Genomic DNA, 9660 nt, shown 5'->3' on the forward strand with positions numbered 1-9660 from the left:
GTTTTATCAAAGGTGAGTTCTTTTTTTTTAATGGAGAGTTAGGTTTCACGTTATAAGAAATTTGGATATGATGAGTGATCAATATAATATTGATATATAATAGTTATGCATATTTGTAAATATTTTTCAGAATAATTAATATAACAACACCCGTTTGTAGATAATCTTTGAAGATTCCACATAGTGAGTCATGCATAATTTAAAGAATAATTAACGGGAAATCGGGAACTGGATAATCTTCGATGATCCCACATAGTAAATCAAGCATAATTTATTTTTTTATGTCATGTTTGCAAGGATATTACAGATGGATCAGTAGAAGTTAGTATTACACACCACATTGGATAATTAAAAAGAAATCAGAAACTGGATTCAAATACATAACTGAGCTCAAAGAGTAATTAACGGGAAATTGTAAAGTTTATGACACTACAAGAAATGGGACTTTTTGCTACAAAACATTTTGCTACGCCTAACATTTGTAGCAAATGTTAACCTTTTGCTACGCTTTGTAGCGTTGCTAACCTTTTCTAGGACTACAAATTATTTGCTAGTTTTGGCAACACTTATTGGCGTTGCTAAAGTTATTTTACATTTTGAAAAAAACAAAAATTATTTTTATAATCCATTAATTGTCATCAACTACGCTTTTGACCATAGCAAATACTCATTTTCTCTTACTACGCTTGAAAGCGTTGCTAATACTTTGAAGAAAAGATTTTTTTCCATCATTTAAATGTCATCACCCACGCTTGCCAGTGCAGCAAACGCTAGTCAGTATTTGCTACAGCTATAAGCGTTGTTGATACTAGAATTGGTTATCTTCCCCCCCAAATATTTAATCACCCGCCCAAAGGCAAAGCCCAAAACAAACCCTATTGTACACCACAAGTCCACCAGAAAAAAAGAAACCCTTCTTTTCTGCCTCCAACACCGACTCCTCTCTCTCCCTGAAATCAAAACCCAAGCACTCCAACGCCGGCGACGCGCATGTTTTTCTCCTTTTCTCTCTCTCTCTCTCAGTAAGTGAAGTATCTCTCTTTCTCTTTGTTGTCTACATTTCCCCATTTCTCTCATTGTTGTTCGGATTATGTAGAATGGTGACAGATCAATGGTTTACTGGTAGCTGTAAGATGAATTTTGTTTTGTTTACACTGTGAGGATTTGATTTAACTTGTGGGGGTTTGAATTCAGGAATTGGAATTGGGTTTTGATTTCAAGTAGCAGATTTGGGGTTTTGATTGTGGCTGATCGACAACTACCAGGATGGTTAGTTTTTTCCTTTACTTTTTTTCTTAACTTTAGTTACAACGTTATTTGGGGTTTGATTGTTATTTTTCTTGTGGTGGTTTGTTTGCTGATTTCTTTTGTTATAAAAACTCTGCTTTTGTTTTGTTTTAAAAGCATCTAATTGACTTGTTTTTCTTCAGAAGCTCATCTTTTGTATACTTTGTATTAATTTTTAGGTTGGACTACAATTTTGTATGTATTGTAATTGTGAAAAAGAAAGAGATGTAGGATGTCGTTGTTTGTCTATGCTATTAATCTTTTTACTGCCACCTCACTATTTGTCTTCTTCAAGCAGGATGCAGGACCTATTCAGCAGGGTACCTTATAAATTGAGAATGCTCTGAGAAATCTATGGGGATCAAACTAGGAAGGTACTCAACACTAGCAATCCATGGTAATATTTTATTTAGATACAAATATTTAATTATATTGATTTTTATGTTGTTTACACGGACTTGATATTGTTTGGTGCATGTTAGTAGTTGAACGAGCTAAAGGAAACAACTATTCAGTTGTATGTTTTCTCTTGTACTAATTAAACTTTAGTGGGTGTTTGGTTCTCATTTTTTCAAAAAATTATTTTTTCTTAAAAAGTATTTTTTTTGAAAAAAATATTTATTCTAAAAACAGTTTTTCAATAAACATATTTGGTTGTGATTTTTTTAAAAAGTTATTTTATCAAATAAGATTTCACACTATGTTTTTCGATATATTTTGGCATATCGTGGCATAAATCACTAAGGGTGTGTTTGTTAACTGGCAAATGGGGGTGGCTAATTGTATTTTCCCACTAGAAGTACCATTTGCCAGTGTTTGGGTGTATTTAAGGGCCCTGGCAAACACTATTTAGAATTAACCGGCAAATCAAATTATCCCACTAGAAGTGGGAAAATAGAAAACACCTCCCCCCAAAGTTGAATTAGTCACCCGTATTTTCCCACTATGGTAGGAAAATAGAAACAACTCTCCCTCTCGATCTCTCTTCTCTCTTTCTCACTGCCAATAGAAACAACTTTCCCACTCGATCTCTCTTCTCTCTTTCTCACTGCCGCCTCTCATCAACTTCGCTCTCTTTCGGGTATACTCTCTCGCTCTCATCTCTTTCTCTCTCTTCTCTCAATCTCTTTTTTTCACTATTAATTGATTAGTGGGTGTTGTTTTTGTTCTTGTTTGATTTTTGGATTTTTTTTATCGGTGATTTTTGGACTTCGTTTAGTCATTTCTTCAAATATATATGTAGTCGAAGTCATTTTTCGTTTAGTCGATGCTACTGGTGATTGTTTCTTTAAGACAAAATATATGCACATGAAATATACCTATCAATTTGTATGCACATATCTGAGTGTATTGAAAGTTTTATACTTCGGCATATGATAAAAACCTTTAAGTGGCCCTTAGTCAATCTGATAAGTTTTTATCCGTATAGAACTTTGATAACTTGTTCCAAATTTACTGCTTTTTAGTGTTGGAATTGGATGCTACAATAATGGCGAAGCTCCTTAACATCGACAATGAATCCAGATAAGGTTGAAAATATACTATCCAACTCAAAATAGAATAGTGTTCCCTAATCTGAGATCATTTTATTGCATGACTTCAACAATGGCCACATCTGTCATCGGGTTCATTGTGATGGTAAAAAGTGATGTCTGACGGGATTATTTGGTGATATGTTGCTCCTATGTGTTTCAATTATTATCAATGAGAATCAGATTCGATTTGAAGTTTAATTCTGCTTGCTTCCATGATATTATCCTTGAGTAGACCTCAAGTCCAAATCGATCCAGTCTGAGAGACATTCCACGAAGTCCTTGTTTGTAGTATAAGCTCTCTTCGGCCCCTACTTTTGGTGGCATTTTATACACACCCAAGCCGTTTAGGAGTAGGTTGTGCTTCATGATCAAACAATCCAATGAAATCGTATCTCTTTGAATCAATCAAATATCTCTCGGAACTGTATTCGTTGTTAATGAATAGAATAACTAGATAAAAATAAGTAAACAAGTAGAAGAACAACGAAAGGAAACTCTGTCTCATCATATTAAACTAATAGATCAACAATCGGTGAAGTATTAATTAGTCGGCGTTATACTAACATGACTAAATGAAGGTGAGAAGCAAACTCCGCTCAGTTATTTCTCCGTACTCTTTAGTTCAATTTGTATGTATGTTTGTATGTTTGTATCAATTTGTTTGTTTCGTTAATTGAGTACATGAATTTGTATACTTTATTAATTTTTTTTTTTCTTTTTGAGATATTGTAGAATGATTACCGAACGTCAGCGTAGGTTAGTGGCATTTCTACTTATAGTTATAAGTGCATATATAATGATGACATGGTGGTATAGGAGAATGTATATTGGGAGGTATAGGCCTAGGCGTAGGGCTCCCCCCGCTCTTATTAGAGGTCCTCGTAGGAATTGGGATCAAGTGCGGAGAACTGTATTGGGTAGGATGTATACAAGCACTGACAGATTTTGCCACGAGCAATTAAGGATGAGGCGATCAATGTTTCGTCGCTTGTGCACTCGTTTGTATGGTCATGGTCTACGTGAAAGCAGACATGTTACATTGGAAGAGCAAGTTGCCCTATTTCTCAACACTGTTGGGCATGACATGCGTAATCGGAATGAAACATTTCAATTCTTCCGTTCAGGAGAAACAGTTCACCGTTATTTCCATCTTGTGTTGGATGCAATCCTTTGTTTATTCAGAGAGTTAGTAACAAATGCTACCGCTGATAACTCCCCTCGCGAGTGTACTAACACACATCATTGGCATTGTTATTTCAAGGTCAGTCAACTTTTTGTAAAATGGATAGGATCATTCTGATTTCAATGTTTAATAGTTCAATAAATATTTATGAAGTTTTTATGTTAGGATCTTTGTGGGTGCGGTTGATGGTACACACTTTCCAATCAATTTACCACTAGCGCAACAGGCTAGGTATCGTAACAGGAAAGGTGTCGTGACCCAAAATGTGTTAGTAGCTTGCACATTTGACATGAGGTTCACATACGTGCTAGCAGGGTGGGAGGGATCGGCACACGATGGACGGTTGTTGAGGAGTGTTGTGGCTCGTCCTGGGCATAAGCTTACTGTTCCAAATGGCAAGTACTATCTTGCGGATGCTGGATTTGCTTTAGTGCCAGGGTTCCTCACGCCTTACCGTGGTGTACGATACCATCTTAGAGAGATCGGTGAAGTTCAACCTCAAAATCATAAAGAACAATATAATTTTCGCCATTCATCTTTGCGTACTGTTGTTGAAAGGACAATCGGTCTCTTGAAGAAGCGATTTGCCTATCTAAGGCATGCAGTTTTCCACGATGTCAAAACACACACAAAGGTTATCCTTGCATGTTGTGCATTGCACAACTTCTTGCGAGAAGAAGATCCTGATAATACATTGAGTGATGAGGAGCTCACTGATGATGAGGAAGAGGCTGACAACTCTCTGAATGCTCCAAATATGAATATTGATATGCAGCCAAGCATTGGGTGGACTAATTTTAGGGATGAGTTGTCAATTGCAATGTGGGCAGATAACGAGTGATGTAATAGATATTATGATTTTATGAGTGATGTTTTTGTAGTAGACTTATGATTTTATTAGATTGTTTTTGTAATAGACACTATTATGTTTCAACTACTTATAATGTTTTATTCACATGCAATCTTTCTTATTTGTTACCTTGATATGTTACTATGCTATGTTCTTTGTTGGTCATTGCTTTAAACTAGGTATGGCTGGAAAACAGAAAAAAGTTGTGAAAACAAGATCGCCCCAAATTAGATGGTATTCCAACATGGAAGCCATCTTGGTAGAGGTGTTGTTAGAGGAGTTAGCTACTGGGGGCAAGAGGGCAGATAATGGGTGGAGGAAAGAGAGCTTGAAGCGTACTGCTGATGAGATCAATACGCGACTTGGAATGAATTGTGTTTCAGACAATGTCAGGTCGAGGTTGAAAACAATGAGACTTGCTTGGCAAGGATTCGCGAAACATGCTGATTGATGCTAGTGGGTTTGGTTTGTCTTTCAACAAAGAGACCAAGAGAATTGATCTGAGATGAGAATGCATGGGAGAGTTATGTAAAGGTAATAAAATAATCTCATTTTTTTTTTATAGGATTTGGTTTTAGATGCCATATTAATTGGTATATTGTGGGATTTAGGCTCATCCGTTGGCAAACACTCTCAGGCAGAAATCATTTCCTTACTATGACGAATGTTGTCTCATTTTTGGGAATGATTATGCAACTGGAGAAGGGGGCAATAGTGGGTTCGATGATGACATGGTGGATGGAGGTAAGTTAATTAGATGTAAATAGAGTTGAATTTTGTGTGTCTAACTAGTTTTGAAATTAACTTTTTGTTTCAACTTCTTGTTTAGATGATTCTAGGCAAACCCAAGGAGATGGGGGTGACGATTCTGATGCTAGTGAGTCCTCAGCTTTTGGTGCTCCCTCAGATACTGGTGGGGATACTTCTCAAACCGAGAGTGGTCCTAGAAGCACTACACCTACTTCTAAGAAGACTAGGAAGTCTCGATTCTTTGAGGATATACACGAACCCCTTCGTTTAAGGTGTTAAGCTGCGGTGGCAAAATTGCCGAGGCCCTCAAACCGAGAACCACAAGAAGAAGAAGTAGACCAAATAGATTTGTTGAAGGATGCTTTGCGGTCTCTTCCCGATATGAATCCGAGCTTTTCTTAAGGTCGCTTTGACTTGCCGGGTCGAGAATGATAGGCTTATTAAGGTCTTCTTGGGCCTTAAAGAGGATATCAAGGCTTCATGGTTGTTTAGGAGGCTAGAACAAGCTGGGCGTTGATTCAACCTTGTTTTTTTGGTTTATTTCTATGTTTGAACTATATGTTTTGTGGGATTGTTGTTGGTGGTGGACCGATATATTATTTTTAAGTGGCATTGATGTTACTTTTGGATATTTTATTGTGTGTTCTTGTTGAGTCTTTTTGTGTGCGTGTAGTGGGTTGGTGTGTGTAGTAGTGTGTGTAGTGTGTGCAATTAGGTGGTGTGGTGGGTGTGGTGGAGTGGTGGTGGTGTCTTTGCTTTGCTCTTTGCTATCTTTGCGATGGTTGTTTAAGAAGACATCCTATGGATACTATTAAAGTTGAGTTGTATTTTATTTTATTTTATTTTATTTGTATTTTATTTAATTTTTTGTTATACTTCATTGAGTTTGAAAACCAAAAAAAATATCTCCAAAAAATTGAAATATCATTTGCCACTGGAGAAAAACCATGTAAACAAACACTGGCAAAACTGACAAATCTTATATTTTTCCACTATAAATTTTTGCAAACAAACACTGGCAAACTAAAATTTTCCCACTATAGATTTGTCTGGCAAATTTTAGTAGGAAAACACTGGCAAATCTTATATTTTCCCACTAGAAGTTTGCCAGTTAACAAACACACCCTAAAGTCTAAAACATCCGGGGAATTCATTTGCCTTGAGCACCCAAAGTGTTTCCTTCAAAGAAAAATAGTTTTTTAACTTAAAAACAAGTTTTACCTAATTATCATAAAACAAATTTTTGGGACCAAAAAGTGTTTTTTGGATGAAAAACTATTTTTTTTTAAAATAGAGGCCAAACACATTTATTTTTTCAAAAAATATTTTTTCACTAATAAACACTTTTTGGCAATAAATAAATAGGATCCAAACACCCCCTTAGGCTGTGTTTGTTCTTTTTGGTTTTGAAATATATTTTGGTGCTAAGACTTGTTGTTTATGCTTTCTAAAAAAGGCTTGAAATAATGCATTATATATGAAGATTGGATGCACGATTACTAAAACTGGTTTGAAATAATGTGGCAATTGGATGCGCTATCACCGACACTGCGACACGATTGTACATGTTCTAATTACTAACATATTCTCTTGATTGTCATTTGATTCATCTTTGGTTGAGTTGTTGAATCATTCTTGGGTACTTAAAATGCTTAGATGGGTTTCTTCAGTGAGCAATCTGAATATCAGAGGCTTACTAGGTATTTTGAGTCTGTTGCACAGTTACCCTTAATGTGCATAAGCCCGAGCCTTTGTAAAACCTTTGTAACAATGTTACTGTAGTAACCTCATTTTGACCTATGTGCTTGGTGTACCATTTTAACTTGTGATAGCAGATGTTTGTTTGATCAAACCATGTTGGCCCATTTAGTAAATAGAGTTTTCTTTTGTTTTAAGTTAGATTGGGTATTTATTTATACTATTAATATGTATGCATTTTTTTTCTTTTGACAAATGTGGTGAATAGGACACATGTCACTATATCCCTTTCCCTATCCATGCATATTTAATGCCAACTTAGAGAAGAGAACCCTTTCTTCTCCTTCTCCTTCTCACTTTCTCCATGAAATTTCAGATCCAAAAATACACTCCTAGGCTCCTAGCTACCAAATTCATCATGAAAACACTTGGTCCATCTTTGAAGTTCAAACTAGCACTTTCTCATGGGTAGTTGAAAATCCTTGGTGGAGCTTTCTTGTGTGCTGAATTACCTTGATTTTTCACACAATTATGGGTCTCTTGCTGCTGGAATTTCATCCTCTAACCTTTATCATCCTCCATTAAAACTCTAACAATCATTTGGAAACTCAAATAATCATAAGTAGCTTATTTATGTTCTAAGGCTCAATGTATTACATAAGAAAATTTGTTTGCCTTGATACTTATACTCTCTTTCTTATTCAATTTTTATTTCAAGTGGTTTGAAACTTTTGTGGGGAATGACATTTGGGAACATTCACTTTTGAAGTTGGAGCCATTTTGTTCTTTATAGCTTGGGTTGCTCAAAGTTTGAGGTAGGTGTCTTCCTCCCCCTTTATTTCCACTATGTTAGGAGCATGCTAGAGACTTCACTCAATAATTGATGTACGTTCTAATTGTGTTAGAATTGAATTGAAGTTAGTGGGTTCTATTTCATGTTAAGTGCTGATTTTTTTAGTACAAATAGGGTTTATGACCCATTTTGAGCTAAATCACACAAAACTTGTTTAGAATGATGTAAAACCATTTTCATTTGTTAAAGTAGTTTACTTATGTTTTGTTATTAGGTATTCAACCACAAAACTTGGACTGCAACAAGTTTTCACCTCCTGAAATTTCAATATTTCAGCAAGGATTTTCGGAATTGTCCATGTACTTGGGTTAATTAGAATGTATACTGTTTTGGTCATAACTTTCTCGTTTTAACTCTGTTTGTTGAACCGTTTTCACAGTTGCATTTCAAATTCCAAGGGGAATGACTTGAATCAGGTTTGAAGTTTAAATTCATAGGTTTTATATTTCAGTTTATTATTGTTTGTGTAGTTGTATTATTGAATGGTGTGTATCAAGACAAAGGGTCTTGACTTGTGTGAGCACACTAGGATGTAGTCCCCATGGTTATATGATCTGTTGGAACTGAAAATTTGGTGTTGGATGTGGCTTTACAGTTAAGGCAGGAATGGCATATGATTTGGCTGCACTGAAGTATTAGGGAACCTCCACCACTACGAATTTCCCTGTATGTTTTTTCTTTAAAAGTATACAATATTGTTCGGTGTTGTAGTTTGATTAGTTGCTAAGTGTTCTTCTAGTGCCCTCTCACTGAGGATTGTGATTTCCATGTGTGGTTGCAGCTGAACAATTACAAAAGAGAAATTGAGGAGATAAAGCATATATATGACTAGGCAAGAGTTTATTGCTTCTCTGAGAAGGTGAAGTCCTTGTATCCATTTATATTAATTGCCCATTGGGCCCCTATCATATTCATTTGTTATTTCATGTACCAACTTCTTTGCTTATTCTCTTTCTCGCAGTTTTTAGGAGCAGTGGATTTGAACTACAATAGATCATATTTTGCGAGTAAAACCTGAAGCGTTAATGGAACGTGACAAGTTGGGCAATACAAGCATTACATTTGGATGAAGTGATTGATATATATTATATGCATGATGATGATGTACTTTGAATGATACTTCTGTACTTAAATTTGAACAAGTTTGTAACATTTTTTTGTTGAACTTATGAAAATATTTTGTTGGATTTGATGTTTGATGGTTTAATATCTTTGATATAATTGTTACCAAATTTGAAAACAGGAAACAGGTCACCTGTGAAATAGAATAGAAGTGTTCAAGTTTTTGCTACACTAAAAAGTGTGGCAAACAATCAAATGAATAGCTAGCAGACTCCCCTTTTTTAGCCATGATTCAAGGCGTTGCCAAAGTTTGTTACTGTATCAAATATTTGAATCACATACCATCTTTTGCTACGGCCAAATGTGTTGCCAAAATTGAATAGAAGCTGAAAGTAAGTCAATTTCCTGCTACGCCTACAAGCGTTGCAAATGCAATAATATT

General features: G+C 35.6%; 2 long non-coding RNA genes across 6 annotated transcripts; both read left to right on the forward strand.

Annotated features, from left to right (window-relative positions):
- Window positions 1-749: 749 nt before the first annotated feature.
- On the forward strand, window positions 750-9348 carry LOC147515969 (uncharacterized). 5 transcript variants are annotated; one of them, XR_015213559.1, is made up of 8 exons: window positions 750-1022; window positions 1195-1269; window positions 1586-1684; window positions 8022-8118; window positions 8371-8572; window positions 8752-8822; window positions 8938-9015; window positions 9118-9348. It is a non-coding gene; the product is annotated as an uncharacterized LOC147515969 (long non-coding RNA). The 5 variants fall into 5 exon arrangements; XR_015213557.1 differs by having other exon boundaries at window positions 751-1022; window positions 1586-1661; XR_015213558.1 differs by having other exon boundaries at window positions 753-1022; window positions 8536-8572.
- On the forward strand, window positions 5359-6236 carry LOC147515970 (uncharacterized). Its single transcript, XR_015213554.1, has 3 exons — window positions 5359-5389; window positions 5467-5599; window positions 5685-6236. It is a non-coding gene; the product is annotated as an uncharacterized LOC147515970 (long non-coding RNA).
- Window positions 9349-9660: the final 312 nt, after the last annotated feature.

The sequence above is a fragment of the Coptis chinensis genome, chromosome 2 (assembly GCF_015680905.1).
Source record: "Coptis chinensis isolate HL-2020 chromosome 2, ASM1568090v1, whole genome shotgun sequence".
Lineage (NCBI taxonomy): Eukaryota > Viridiplantae > Streptophyta > Magnoliopsida > Ranunculales > Ranunculaceae > Coptis > Coptis chinensis.